The 16,208-nt window shown below is 44.8% G+C and overlaps 1 long non-coding RNA gene across 1 annotated transcript in view; it reads left to right on the top strand.

Moving 5' to 3' along the window:
* Positions 1 to 15,667, top strand: part of LOC138489816 (uncharacterized) — a 73,046-nt gene extending 57,379 nt beyond the window's left edge. Inside the window, exon 3 of the long non-coding RNA XR_011274922.1 lies at positions 15,565 to 15,667. This is a non-coding gene — a long non-coding RNA (uncharacterized lncRNA). The remainder of the gene's footprint in view (positions 1 to 15,564) is intronic.
* Positions 15,668 to 16,208: the final 541 nt, after the last annotated feature.

Here is a 16,208-nt window from a genome sequence, read left to right on the forward strand (position 1 = left end):
GGCGCCCCACGGGTGGAGAGACTTAAGGTGGGGGACAGAGAATTCAAGCTCAGACTTTAGGCGGATGATGTATTGCTCCATTTGAGGCATCCCGCCCAGTCAATCCCGGCGGACTTGGAGGTAATAGAGGAGTTTGGGAAGCACTCAGGTTTTAAGGTGTACACGGGCAAGTCTGTGATTTTCCCATTCGCTTCAGACACGGCCAGGAACATCGAGGAGCTGGAACCCTTGGGGTTGCAGGTCCAATTGAAGGGGCTAAAATACTTAGTGATTAACATAGTGCGCCCAGGCCAGGACCTGGGCCACGCCAACTCCCCATCCTTGTTTGAAAAACTCTTTTCCGAAATGAAGGCCTGGGTGAAGGGCAACTGTCGTGGATGGGGAGGCTTAATGTGGTAAAGATGAACCTCCTCCCAAGGGTACTACACCTCTTTCAGATGCTCCCGACAAGTGCACCTGTGTAGCACTTGAAGAAAGCAGGGCGACGTATCACACGGTTCATCTGGCAGGGGCGGAAACCCAGGGTGGGTTATGAGACACTCATTCTGCCCAAAGAAAGGGGGGGAGTGGGTTTGCTGGACTTGACGACATACCACAGGGCAGCACAACTCAGAGCTATGGTCCAACACCTGAGGGAAGATCCTGATAAACAGTGGGTCTTTTTGGAGAACCAGCACCTACTCCCGACAACGATGGGAGAATGGCTCTGGGTCCCTAGGAGCCGACTTCCGAGACGCATTAGGGAACACCCGATCTTGGGGTGCATTGGGAGGCCTTGACCATGGAGAGAAAGGGGGAGGAGATCAACACATGGCCATCACCGATGAGTCACATCTGGGCACCACCGGTCAGGGACGACATACCATAAGTTGAACGCTATCAGTCATGGTTTGAGTCGGGACTGGGGAGGGTAGGCCAATTGGTCCAGAACGGGGAATTTATACGTTACAAAATCTTGAGGAAGCCCTTGGGATAGGAGGGTTGCCAGTTATCTTGTACCTCAGGCTCAGGGGGATATTTATGTCCGACAGTCTGGGAGTGAGCAGAGTGTTTGCTGCTTACAGAGAACCTGCTTCCAAAACTTTACGTTTTGCTGAGTTGCCGTGCCTAGAGACAGGAGTCTGTTCTTTGTGGCAACTGACATCAGCTGTGTGGAGGAGGAGCTACAAATATCACTGCCAGTGTTTGCTGTGTTCACTGAGGGTGCTGTCAGCTGTGATGGCTGCGCGTGTAATCTCAACAAAAGCCGACCAACTACTACTCGCCACGACCCTGCTGCGTCCCCCAATACCGCGGCGCTGCAAATCGGATAGTGCTGCAACGTACGCACTCCACCAAGAAAAGAAACGTCTGGCCCAAGTAAGTAACAGGGCAGGTGGAGGGCTGGATTCCCCGTGGTCAAACAATCTGCGCCAAGATGCTAATAAGCCCCAGTCCAGCCATGAGAGCTGCTCTTTTGGGGAAAATGTTACCTTGATCACTGCTCGAAACGAACCTAGCTGTAATAGAAACTTATCATGTACAGCTAACCCTCTTGAACAGGCTTGCAGAAACGCCCCGGATCCTAATGTTACTGCTGGTGCACTTCGTGCCCGCATCACCAACGAAAGAACAATATGCTCATTAGCACTGCTCGCACAGCGAGCTGTTACAAACCATCACAATAAGGAGAACGTGCGCATGAATGACGAATGCGACACTGATGAAATTCTGGATCCTTGTGAAAGCATGCCAGAATTAGAGGCACAGGTCACAAATCCCAGGCGGGGCCCAACTTCATTTCCTGATGAGGTTTTTGAAAAAGCACGACCAGATGTCTTTGAGGAAATACTCAGTCAAAAGGAATTTACACACAAATCATTTACAACCTCAGGTCTCGATATGCTTACAACTACTGAAACGTTGCCCAGAAGGAGAGACTCTATAGTTGTAGCTGACAAACTGATAGAAGACCTGATAGCTATCAATCAATCAAACTCATTGACTTGGCAAAAAAAAAATATGTCCCATATGCCACTAGATATTGATTTCAACGTGTCCTCTCCAATTAACTCTCTTGAAGTTGGTCCTATGATAAAATCTCTACCATCAGTCATAAATGACGATTTCCGGACCCGAAGAAATCCTTATCAACAACTTAAACGAAGGAGAATAGAGAATAGCTCCAAGGGTATGATTCCTTGCTCACAAAAACGACTGTGCACCGAGCAAAACTTCATACGAAATAAAGAGACACTCAAAAATCCTAAAACTATGTTGAATCTTGGAGCTTACACCAGCTCAGAAACAAGTGCCTCTAAAACTGACTCCTCATGCGAGTACAACAATAACTACAAGTGGAAATTTGAAACCACGCAAGAACCAAACTAATCAATTACATCATTCTTACGATGGAAAGCAGGAAAGCAGATGCCAGTGTTTTAATTTGGTTGAACAAATTATCAACAAACTACACCCAAGTCTAACTTCGGCTTTGACAATTACAGTGGCATCCCTGATAAAACTTTATGAGCAGCTTAGTGAAACGGGACGCGATCAGAATACCTTGCTGGCGCTACTCAATACTAAAATGATAAACTGTGAAGACGAAATCAAAGGACTAAAGTCACACATTTAAAATGATGCCAAGTCACAGGAAACCTTTATGGAAATAATAAAGGAACAACTAAAAACTACTGCAGACGACAAACGGTTATTGGCTGAGGTGGCCCGAGAAACCGTTTCTATGATGAATAACCATCAAGCAATGGCCTTTAAACACTCAAACAGCGAAGGTGATCCAAAAGAAAACGTGGCAAAGAAAAAAATTCAAAGAAGTGACACAATTGTCATTGTTGATACAGATGAACGAAGTCAGCCACTGGTCGACCAGTCTTCCTTTGAAAATCTGGTCACAGTGAACAACGAAAAAGAAAAAGATTTAACTACAGTTGAATTACCGGATGCCTGACAACTGGGGAGTAATTGCGATAACACAAAGGAATGTAAAAACGTTAAATGTACTGCTGCAGACAAGACTGGACAATGAATCTTCCGGTATCACTAAAACTAAAGCACAGCTTCAGGTGGAACCGAAAAACATAAATGATGACTCTACTGATCCAAACTCTGTAGAAATAGTCGAAATTGAAGATCAAGAAGCATCTGAATCAGCAATGATTGATCTGCTTGCAAACCTTTCCACCTACAAATCTGATCACAAAGATACTGCTGAAAATCAACAGTTGCCCGGCAAAGTGGGAAAGTTGTGCGATAGCTCTGTTGAACCTTCGGAAGTTGTAAATGCAAACGCTAATCTTCACGAGGACCTAGGCCTCCGGCCTACACACATATGTGAAATAGTCAAGCCCTTTCTTGTGATGAGCAGCACAGCCAAAAGTATTGCTGACAACGCGACTGCTGCCACTGTTTACCTAACCCTAAGCGAGCGGCTTGCCCGCATCGAAATGAAAAAAAGGTCAGCCCCTCAAAGCACAAGCGTGGCCGATATACGTATAAGGAAAGAAGAAGCCAAACAGCAAATGTCAGACTGACCCAATTTTACAAAATCATATGTAGCAGCAGACACGTTAGAAGACGATCCCTCATCCTCTGGTGAAAGAGAAACAGAACCACATAAACACGCCTGGACGAAAAACAGCCAGCAGCCAGCTAAAAAACAAAAATGCAAATCAAATTACTGCTTAATGCTGGAAAGGGTCCTAAGAGGAAAGGATGAGTTGATTCTAAATCGAATAACCGTTTTACAATTCTTTAAACACATACCACAACTACGGTCCATCGCTTCAGTGGACATCAAGACAGTTGAATTTCTTAACGAGAATACAATGGACTTGGTGAAATTACACAATCACTCAAGAATTTTACGAGACCTGCTGCTAAATAATTGCTCGGACCTTAACTCCCTGGGATTTCACCTTTCGGAGTGGTATGATGATGTAAAGACCAACGTGTAATGTCCTATGGAGGAGCGCTAAATGGATTTTCTAAAGACAGCAGTGTTCATACTGATAAACCTATGAAAGATGACATCTCCGAACGACGACTCCCATCAGAGAAGGTACACAGACCCCTGGAGAAAAACGATAACTATAATCCAAATGGCGGGTCCTTTGGAACATCAATACCTGATGTGATCAAGATTACCTTCGTCGCAAAAGGGTGCAATTCGAACAAAAGCCCTGAATGCTCTAGCGAAGTTAACACCAATGAGAGGGAATCTTGGTCTTGGCTTGCAGGGGCCTTACATGGCAATTCAGAAAGATGACGCCAGAAGGACCCGACACAACGAGGTTTAAAGATCGGATCCTGGAATACTCGAGGGTTTCTTCATCTCTACAACACTGCACCAACTGAACTTGAACAACTTGATATAGTATGCTTGCAAGAAACTTGGGTTTCTACAAGGCCAGCTGCAATTAACCACAAAATAGCTTTCAACCCAGCTATAAAATCAAATCAAGGAAGACCAAAAGCTGGCTTAATTACACTAGTCAAGAGCGGTATGAACATGCATTTGATCTCTTCTCAGAATCCTTCCCCATATATTCAAACATCAAAAATCGAAATTGGAAAAGATGATACCTGTCATGGACAAAAGATCTTTATCATAAATCTATACTGGCAGCATAATGCGTCAGACGAATCAGATTTTCTTGATCAGATATGTACGTTAATCAATTTGATGGAAAGTGACGAGAAAGGAGCCCAGATTATACTATGTTGTGACCTACATATGACCTCTCATCATTTGATAGACAGTAAAAAAAAGTCTGCTTACTAAAGCCTGAAAGGATCCCTATCTTATTAATTCAGCGTGGGCCGAAGAAATGGACACAAGAAAAATGCTACTCGTGAATGGACATATACCGCCTCAGCACACGTGGAGCCACAGAAAAAATAAATCCATCCTAGACTATACCTATGTCTCGGAATCAATTATTGGCCAAATAACAGCCCTAAACATCCTTGGGATGAAGCAAAGCGATCACAACCTTGTAATTGCAACTCTAAATGGATACCATCGCAACGATGAAGATCTATGGCAAATCCCAATCATTGTCCAACCAGGAAGACACAGAATTCGGGTGAATGAAATGAAAATCTCGAAAAAGACAAATATACTTGAAAGAGCACACTTAGATGGATTAGAAAATGCTGAGGAATACATGGCATTACTAGAACAATACACTGAGACCGTTAGCGGATCTAAAAAGCCTAACGTTAACCACTCCCACAAGTACGATAAAAAAATAGTCCAAAAAAACGAGAGTTGCGAAAAAATAAAAGACTATTAATGAAGGAAGGAAAAATAGACTGGTGGATTGAATTTAACAAAAGCAAAAAACTATTGAAAAGTTGGTTAAAGTCGCACAAACACAATATGCTACAAGATGACGCCTGGGAGATTCTGAAGTTAATGGCAAATAAGAACTTAAGCAAGTTCTGGGCAGTCATAAACAACATTGAGGCACCTCAAAGAGCGCTGTTGTCAAGCTTTGTGTCAGACCCCAGTGGATCATCCATTTCACTAAACTATTTTCCAAACAAACTAAATGTGACTACGAACACTCTGATCTAATGAAAGATTGGGACTTGCAAATTTTGGAAGAAGATATCTTAAAGAACATGAAAGACCTTAGTTCTTCTAGAGCCCCGGGCCTCGATGGGCTTACTAACTCTCTCCTTAAACAACATCCAGATATATGGGCAAAATTCTGCTATCACCTCTTCCTGAATATTCAAAAATACAAGAGAGTTTTGGAAGAAGAGCATTATTGTTCCCGTATTTAATAAAGGAGATCGAGCACTGCCAGGACATTTTAGATCAATAGCATTGCTCGATGTAGTGGGCAAGATATTCTCAACACAGGTCCTTAATAAATTGGTCCGATGGATAAGGGAAACGAAGACCTACGACACAAGACAAACAGGGTTTGTAAAGGGAGTGGGTTGCTCCGTAAACCTGTTGATGCTAAATATTTTAAAGATGGAAGCAATTAAGAAGAACATCAAGATCTACATAGCTTTCGTCGATTTAGCTCATGCATTCGACAGTGTAGATCGACAAATCCTGTACCAAAGGTTAGCGCTCTATGACTGCCCACATAACCGTATGATAGGAATCCATGATTTACATTCACAAACATCCATTAGGATCTGTCATGATGCCTACCTCCAAGGAGCCAGGTCCGACCCGGCAACCCCAGAGGCAGGCATCATTTTCCCCAGGGGAGTGCCAGCGGGCCCAAGCTGGGGCCCTTTGGACGCAGTCCTGGCGCCTTAGGCGCCAGGCTCATGTTGGACCTCTGTCCTGGCGCCTTAGGCGCCAGGCTCATAAAGCTAGACATGTGTTCAAGTGTTTTACTGTGCACTTACCTGATGCAGACCATGCTGCCACATCCAGGCCCTCTTGAGGCCTGAATGGAACTACTTTACCTGTGGGACTACTTTCCACCCGGGTGTGGTCGGGGAAGGATACATACCTGATCGGAGGAAGGATACACACTTGGAACTTCTTCCAAAGCTATTTAAACCACACCCGATCAGCAACTCACGCTTCGCGTTGTTCTGCTCCTCGCAGCTGGACGCTCACCGTGTCAGCTCCTGCATCTGGACTTCAGCCACGCCTGTCAGCATCCTGGGTCACCTGCAAAGGGAGACAAGAGACCTTACCAGCTAAATCTGCACCACGGAGACATCACACCGACGATCCTGAAAAGGAAGACATCATTTTTAAAAGCATTTCGTTACGATGGCTGCAGCGCTGCATTTCACTCACCTTTCCTGGGTGCCTCCATCTTCAGCAGCGATCATCCGGATACACAGCCACTTCCCAGAGCCTAGAGAAAAAGACAAGAATAAGAGGTGAGAGAAGGAAGGGAATAAGACTTACCTGTTGGGTCATTCCCATTTCATTTCGGGTCTTGCCGCTTTCAGGCATTTTCCGGACACCGGCCTCTATGGGGAAAAAAAGACAAAGACATTGAATGAGCGTATGCAAAGACAGTTCCCGAGCGCTCATCCAGAACTAACCTGCCATTTACTGGAACTGGAACTGCACGTTTCACTTTGGGTCGGTGCCATATCTCCGGCATTCCGAACCCTGGCCCCTAAGGGGAAAAAAGACATAAGCATTAGCGCTTGCTGCAAAAAGACAATGAACATTATTATTAAGCTTGGACTTTTGAACTTGCAACAGAACTTTTACAGAGCCTTACCTGAATAGTCAAGCTTACCTGAACTCCCATCAATCCTCAATCCAGTGAAGTAACTGGGTTTCAACACGCCCCTGCATCAGAAGCAGGATGAAGATCTCATCCTTCCTGACCCTAAGGTGAGACTTCATGGGGAATCGTGGAAGGGTATCGTGGAGGGTTGGAAGAGAGTGGGAGGCTTAAGCATAACTCAGTCAGTAGGTAATACTCCCTTTTCACGCACAGGGGAATATTCCTGCGAGCCGGAGAAGCCAGAGTAGAGGGCCCTTCCTGTCCATCTTCAGAGTCCTGCGCTTCACCATTGAAGAAGCATCAGCACTCGAAGCCAGACCTGCGCCTCCGTGGGAATCAGGTGAGCGTTACAGAACGCGAAGCCTACCCACAATTTCCCACCCGGGCGCTATGGAGACTTCCGAGACTGACCAGCTGGCCCAGCTTCTGGGGGAATTACGGGCAGAGGTGCACTCAGCCCGCCAGGAGACTAACGCTCTCAAAAGAGAACTGATCTTACCCAAGGAAAGAACAGATGACCTAGCCAAAAGGTTATTACAGGCCCAGGCAGGGCACACTCCTTTACCTAATTCCGGAGACATTTCCACATCAATGAGTTTGAGTAACCCGGTACAAATTAATCTACCTGGACACATGCCTTTGGCCCCGCCTGAACGTTTTGCGGGGGATCCCAAGAAATATGCCGTCTTTATGAACCAATGTTGTTTGCGCTTTCTATGCAGACCCGGAGCCTTCCCTAACGACCAGACCAAGGTAGCCTTTATACTATCTTACCTCAGTGGCAGTGCTGCCGATTGGTCTATTCCATTGGTAAATCAGGATGATCCCATTCTCCAGAATTTTCAGGGCTTCCAGGCCAGCATGGAAAGATTGTTCGCTGGACACTCTCAAGGACAGGCCCTTGATAACGAACTGCTATCCTTACGACAAGGTAATCAGGTTCTTCTGTCCTACATAGCCACCTTTAACAGACTGGTTGTGGAAACTGGATGGCCAGAAAGCAAAAGGATCACATTGTTTCATCGAGGCCTGCGCGGAGAGCTTAAGGATGTTCTAGCTCAGATAGTAAACCCACCCCAGGTCTGCGCAGACTACATTGACTTGGTGGTTCAACTTGATCACAGACTTCAAAATAGAAAAGCAGATCGGTTCAAGTATGAAAACTGAGCACCGATCAAAACCCACGCTAACTCCAAGAGTACCGACGTATCTGAACCTATGCAAATCGGTGGTGTTAAAGGACCATTAACGCAGAAAGAACGAGAGAGAAGGCGGCAAATGCAACTTTGTCTGTATTGCGGGACTTCCGGTCACTTTCTTCAAAATTGTCCAGTTAAACCACTTAGGAAGGTGGTTGGAGCTACTGATAACAAATTAGTGACACCTGATTCAGGAAACGACCTAGCCTGGCAAGCGTAGGGGTCCGCTTGCCGAGCTTGAAAATTAACTCTTTGACCTCGCATTTTGTCATGCCAATGGTGCTCGTGGACCCAAAACAGCCTCAGTAGTTGCATGCTATAAAAGCATACATCGACAGTGGAGCTATTGGAAATTACATAGACCGTGAATTGGCTTCCAGGATTAAGCTTCCTCTCTGCCCGAAAGTAACCCAAGATGTCATTACTACAGTAGATGGAACCGAAATAGCCTCAGGGCCTGTACCGCATTCCACTGTTGAAGTGACACTGGTGGGTCAGGATGGACATCGGGAAGCAATCGTATTTGATGTGATCAAGGCCCCACAATTTCAAGTAATTCTTGGAATTCCTTGGTTAGAAACACATAATCCCAGAATTGCCTGGCGAGTAAAGAAGATACGTTTTCCTGATTGTGAACCAACTTGTTATCCAAGAAATCCAGCTATGGGTCTAGCCTCAGCAACTTCCACCCCTGTACAGCTACCGTCAGAATACCAAGAATTCCAAGACGTTTTTCAGAAAGAACAGGCTAACACGTTACCTCCCCATCTGTCTTATGATTGCCAAATCGATCTGGTACCCAATGCTCAACTACCTTGTAGTTGGATTTATGCTCTTACGGAACCTGAGAACCTGCATTTGCGTCAGTATTTAGATCAGTACCTAGCCAATGGTTTTATTCGCCCGTCCAAGTCTCCTGTCTCTTCAGCTCTGTTCTTCGTGCCAAAAAAAGAAGGCGACCTTAGAACGTGTATAGACTATCGGGCCCTAAATCAAATAACGATTAAGAATCGTTATCCTCTGCCCTTGATCCCTGAGCTTATCGACCAGGTGAAAGACGCTTGTGTGTACACCAAGTTAGATCTCCGAGGAGCTTATCACCTGGTGCGCATAAAAGAAGGCGACGAATGGAAGACTGCATTCCGCACCAAATTTGGGCTCTTCGAATATCAGGTGATGCCCTTCGGTTTGTGCAATGCACCTGCCGCCTTTCAGTACTTTATGAATGATGTTCTTCTGGAACTTATCGATGTCTGTGTAATTGTTTACATTGACGACATCCTGGTGTACTCTTCTTCAGAATCTGATCACAGAAAGCATGTTAGGGCAGTTCTTGAGAAACTGCGCCAGCACAGACTATTTGCAAAACTCGAAAAATGCGTTTTTCATACTACAGAAGTTGAGTTTCTCGGATTCATCCTGACACCTCAAGGAGTCCGAATGGACTCGCGAAAGGTGGATGCCATCCTCAAATGGCCATCTCCAAGCTCGGTGAAGGGAGTTCAGAGCATGCTCGTCTTTGCCAATTTCTATCGAAGATTCATCCCGGAATTTTCCCGAACAGTCCAACCCATCACTGCTCTCCTAAAGAAAAACAAACGCTTCGAATGGACTCTTGAGGCCGAACAAGCCTTCCAGGACCTGAAAAACAAATTCACCTCTGCATCTGTATTGAAGCACCCGCACCCAGATCTCCCGTACATAGTGGAAACCGATGCATCCAGTTCGGCCATGGGAGCTGTCCTGTCGCAAAGAGACCCAAAAACTAACCAACTACACCCAGTGGCCTTTTGGTCCAGAAAATGTTCTCCTCCTGAAATCAACTACGCAATTACCGATAAAGAGTTACTGGCCATCAAATCTGCTTTCAAGGCTTGGCGTCACTACCTTCTCGGGGCAAGACACACCATCACCGTAATTACGGACCACAGAAACTTACAGTATTTAAAGACGGCCAAAGCTCAATCTTCACGACAACTCCGATGGGCTCTATTCTTTGCAGAATTTGATTTTGTAATTACCTATCGCCCTGGCTGCAAGAATGGAAAAGCGGACGCCTTATCCCGGATTGGCATGGAAGAACCTAATTCGAGCTTAGAACCTGTGCCCATCATAACCTGAGCAAAGAATCTTAGGCTTAACTTCATTGCAAACTATTGAGGATATCCAAACAACTTCTAGACTCTTCAACCTTACTGGAATGGAGTCAAAAGGGTCCTCATTACACCGTTAAGGATAACTTACCCTACTTCCAGGAGCGGTTGTCCTACTTCCAGGAGCGGTTGTTTCTGCCAAGTAAAGAATTGCAAGAACTTGTTATTGCCCATCATCATGATTCTTTAATGGAAGGACACCCTGGTATCGCTAAAACGGAGGAAAAAATCAAACGCCACTTCTGGTGGCCTTCTTGGAGAAAAGACATAAAGTCTTTTGTACTGTCTTGTGGAATTTGCGCCCAAAACAAGGCTCAAAAGAAAAGGCCAGCCGGCCTACTTCAACCCTTGGATATTCCACCGGCACCATGGCACACCCTGTCAATGGACTTTATAACAGATCTGCCTCCTTGTGCTGGTTACAACACAATCCTTGTAATTGTGGACCTATTCTCCAAAATGGCCTACTTTATCCCTTTAAAGGGTTTGCCTTCAGCTTCCACCTTGGCCAAGGAATTCCTGGAGAATATAGTTCGCATACATGGTTTCCCTTCCATATTAGTCTCGGATCGTTAAAGTCAATTTATCTCACATTTTTGGAAGAAGTGTTGCCAACTAGCACAAATAGATGTGCGGTTATCCACCAGCCACCACCCCCAGACCGACGGACAAACCGAGAGAACCAATCAGACTCTCGAGCAATATCTTCGGTGCATGTTACACCAATCCGAGTTAAATTGGAAAGACATCCTTTGGATCGCAGAATATGCATACAACAATTCAGTGCATTCTGGAACCGGACAAACCCCCTTTTATACTTTGTATGGTCACCATCCTCGGACCTCTGACCTAGATCCACCTCTGACCCTGGAAATGCCGCAGTAAATCATCTGCATTCCACAATAACCCGAGCCTTCAAAGAAGCTGCAACTCATTTACAGCAAGCCAAGAAAAAGTATAAAGAAAACGCTGATTTGCACCGAAGTAAAACTCCTCCTTACCAAGTAGGAGACCAGGTATGGCTAGCAACTAAACATTTACCCCTCAAGGGCCCGCGAACCTTCAATCCCAGATTCATAGGACCTTATCCCATCAAAGCTATAATCAACCCAGTGGCCTTTAAACTGGATCTATCGTCCAACATGCGTATTCATCCAGTTTTTCATGCATCACTTTTGAAGCCAGTACAACCAGGAACCCGATTGTCCAAGCCTCCAGATCCAGTTCAAATTGAAGGGGAATTAGAATTCGAAGTTAAAGACATTTTAGACTCCAAAGTGGTAAAGTCGAAACTTTTCTATCTTGTTGACTGGAAGGGATATGGACCTCAGGAGAGATCGTGGGAGCCTAGTAACCATGTCCACGCACCTCGATTAGTACAAAGGTTTCACCGGAGATTTCCGAACAAGCCTAAACCCCCGGAGGGAAGAACCTTGGGAGGGGCCTTGAGGGGGGGTACTGTCATGATGCCTACCTCCAAGGAGCCAGGTCCGACCCAGCAACCCCAGAGGCAGGCATCATTTTCCCCAGGGGAGTGCCAGCGGGCCCAAGCTGGGGCCCTTTGGACGCAGTCCTGGCGCCTTAGGCGCCAGGCTCATGTTGGACCTCTGTCCTGGCGCCTTAGGCGCCAGGCTCATAAAGCTAGACATGTGTTCAAGTGTTTTACTGTGCACTTACCTGATGCAGACCATGCTGCCACATCCAGGCCCTCTTGAGGCCTGAATGGAACTACTTTACCTATGGGACTACTTTCCACCCGGGTGTGGTCGGGGAAGGATACATACCTGATCGGAGGAAGGATACACACTTGGAACTTCTTCCAAAGCTATTTAAACCACACCCGATCAGCAACTCACGCTTCGCGTTGTTCTGCTCCTCGCAGCTGGACGCTCACCGTGTCAGCTTCTGCATCTGGACTTCAGCCATGCCTGTCAGCATCCTGGGTCACCTGCAAAGGGAGACAAAAGACCTTACCAGCTAAATCTGCACCAAGGAGACATCACACCGACGATCCTGAAAAGGAAGACATCATTTTTAAAAGCATTTCGTTACGATCGCTGCAGCGCTGCATTTCACTCACCTTTCCTGGGTGCCTCCATCTTCAGCAGCGATCATCCGGATACACAGCCACTTCCCAGAGCCTAGAGAAAAAGACAAGAATAAGAGGTGAGAGAAGGAAGGGAATAAGACTTACCTGTTGGGTCATTCCCATTTCATTTCGGGTCTTGCCGCTTTCAGGCATTTTCCGGACCCCGGCCCCTATGGGGAAAAAAAGACAAAGACATTGAATGAGCGTATGCAAAGACAGTTACCGAGCGCTCATCCAGAACTAACCTGCCATTTACTGGAACTGCACGTTTCACTTCGGGTCGGCGCCATATCTACAGCATTCCGAACCCCGGCCCCTAAGGGGAAAAAAGACATAAGCATTAGCGCTTGCTGCAAAAAGACAATGAACATTATTATTAAGCTTGGACTTTTGAACTTGCAACAGAACTTTTACAGAGCCTTACCTGAATAGTCATGCTTACCTGAACTCCCATCAATCCTCAATCCAGTGAAGTAACTGGGTTTCAACGCGCCCCTGCATCAGAAGCAGGATGGAGAGCTCATCCTTCCTGACCCTAAGGTGAGACTTCACGGGGAATCGTGGAAGGGTATCGTGGAGGGTTGGAAGAGAGTGGGAGGCTTAAGCATAACTCAGTCAGTAGGTAATACTCCCTTTTCACGCACAGGGGAATATTCCTGCGAGCCGGAGAAGCCAGAGTAGAGGGCCCTTCCTGTCCATCTTCAGAGTCCTGCGCTTCACCATTGAAGAAGCATCAGCACTCGAAGCCAGACCTGCGCCTCCGTGGGAATCAGGTGAACGTTACAGGATCAGACTAAATCAAGCTGGTTCGCTCTCTATTCCGATTCAGACAACAAGGGGCGTAAAGCAAGGATGATTCCTGGGAGCCACCTAATTTAACCTGTTAATTTCAGATGTAGATGATGCTTTATCAGAAATTCGATCCCCCCCCCAAGATAAACGGGAGAGAATTAGGACACATGGTTTATGCAGACGATATGGTTCTGTTGGACCTAACTCCCATCGGTTTGCAACAGAAATGAACAGCCCTTAAAGCATACATCGAAAAAAATGGTCTAGTAATCAATCCAAGTAAAACAGAGATCTTGATGCTACAAAATCTGAGGTGTAATAACCAGAAGAAAAACTTTAAAGAACAAAAGTGGCATATTGGGAATTATCCAGTTGAGCGTGTGAAGCAGGTGCAATATCTGGGTGTAACTATCAACTCAAATAAAACCGATGAGCCAATGTTACAAAGAATAAGGGGGAAGTTCAGAATGCTGACGACCCAAGGCGCAGTCATCAACCGAAAATATGGTAAATTCAGCTTAAAACCTGTATGGAATTCTACCGGGCTAAAGTGATTCCATCACTTATTTTTGGAGCTGAAACTATGCTGGGCTGCACATACAAAATCTGGCCATGGTGTGAGAATACCTTTTGAACAAATATTCACCAATTACCGTAGGGAGCGCCGACTGCTTGCCTCAGATATGAACTTGTCATGATCTCGATAAATGGGAGAATCCAGTGGAATACCTTGGTTTTGTATCGGAAGATCATGAGTGCTGATAATTTACCCCAGTTCCAAATACTAGAACCTAGATGCGATCAAGGAATAAATTCCATTTTCGAACAATGGAAAGACGCCTGCGAGAAAACGCTAAACTTCCTGGCATTCGACGTGGATATGCAAATCCAGAACCCTAATAAAATCAAACAAAAAGGATGGGACCAGGATTGGTATGAAACGGCTGAGCAAAGAAGATCTCATAGATGTATGAAACATGCTCCCCCGGAAGTCAGAGAATGTCATAAGCTACCAAACTACTTAGAGAAATTTCCCTCTAAGATCAAGAGAAGAACATTTATGATGTTTCGACTGAATCTTTATCGACCCAAAGAAATAATGACTATCTGGAATAAAGCTCAAAAAGACAATGGTCAATGTCGTTTCTGTGGCATCTTCAGTGAATCATTAAAACACCTGGTCCTATATTGCTCAAAAATTGAAGAATTGAAGTTATCTATCTTTGAGAAAGTGAGCATATTGCAGACCTCCCAAAGCACAGAGGATGCCTGGAGCCTATTGAACGAAGGAGGCAACAAACAAGTGATGTTTGCATTGACATTTTTTCTGGAAGAAATTGAAAATAATCTGAGAGTTTTTGGAAAGTGACAATTAACATAGGAAAGACATAAAAATGTATGATGTTTTCTTTTCTTTTTTTTCTTTGTTTTTATATTTCAAAAGTTTGTAATGAACTAAATGAAATTAAATAAAAAAAATAAAAATGTATGTTTGCCAAATGGAAGGAGAGTATCGAGAAGGAATTGGAACCGGTAGAGAGTGTCCTTGATGGGTGGGCAGACAATAAAGGCCTCATATCACGCTTGTATGGAGCACTGCTGGAACCCAAGTGGGGGACCACCAGGGGACTCGGATCACAATGGGAGAGCGACCTGGGTGTGGAGATGGGAGATGGGCTGTGGCAACAGATGTGTAGGCGTGCGTTTAAGACCTCAATCCCATATCAGTATAAGTTAGACAAAACATATGTAACAATGTGAACCAGCAGATAGAGGATGACAGTATTATCTCATTCAATTTATTATCAAAACAATTTTATAAATCACGGTACAAAAATATATGTATATGCTCACACTATCAATTTTCTCCATCACTCATTCATACCCATACTTTCAACAGTAGCAATGGCTCTCTACATTTCTATGTAACTAAACCTAGTTGTTACAATATATTCCATACACTTCATTTTACAAAGTAATTTGACCCTATCCTTAGTACAAGTGTCAACAACCGTTCGTTCTGATTTTGAGCAGTTCTCTTTGTCAACACCTGTTTCGGTCATAGACCTGAGCACTAACAATGTGGCCCTTCTATTTTGCAGACCTTCCTCAGGATGTGAGGCAAAGCGCTTGTTGAATCTTGCCTTCTATGGACTGGGGTGAGCCGCACCACCTACACAAAAACATACAATAAAATCTATAAAACCTGTCAGTGTGCCTTGTCATCCTCATTTCTTTCAAAAACACTATGATTGTGTAAATAACAACTCTACACATCGTTGTATACACCTTCACTCACCTCCATGTATAAACTCTGGAGATGCAAGAGAAAGTGAGATGGAATCAATCCTTCACTAGGTCCTAGAAGTGATGTCTTCATACTGGTCCTATAAAATGCAAAACCAACGGAGAGGCCGTTATATTTGCACATAGCCTTACTAATGAGTTATTTCATATTTGTAATAGTAAAGAATACCTTCATAGTTGTGACTGTAGATAGATCACTTAATTGCTCGTAATATTTCTCTGGGACAAAGTACTCCAGATATTTTTGCAACAGGTATGTTTTTTCTCCTAGTCCTCCTTAAAAAATTGGGAAATAGATATGTATTGCTAGATCATATTGGGCAATGAGTTCCATCAATTATATAGGCACTGTCACCTACTGCTTTCAAAATAGTAATTAGTGTACTGCATCTGCACTGATCTCAAAAGTGATCCCGGTCTAACATATATCTAACCGGAT

The sequence above is a fragment of the Ambystoma mexicanum genome, chromosome 9 (assembly GCF_040938575.1).
Source record: "Ambystoma mexicanum isolate Mex_15411 chromosome 9, UKY_AmexF1_1, whole genome shotgun sequence".
In the NCBI taxonomy this organism is placed as follows: Eukaryota; Metazoa; Chordata; class Amphibia; order Caudata; family Ambystomatidae; genus Ambystoma; species Ambystoma mexicanum.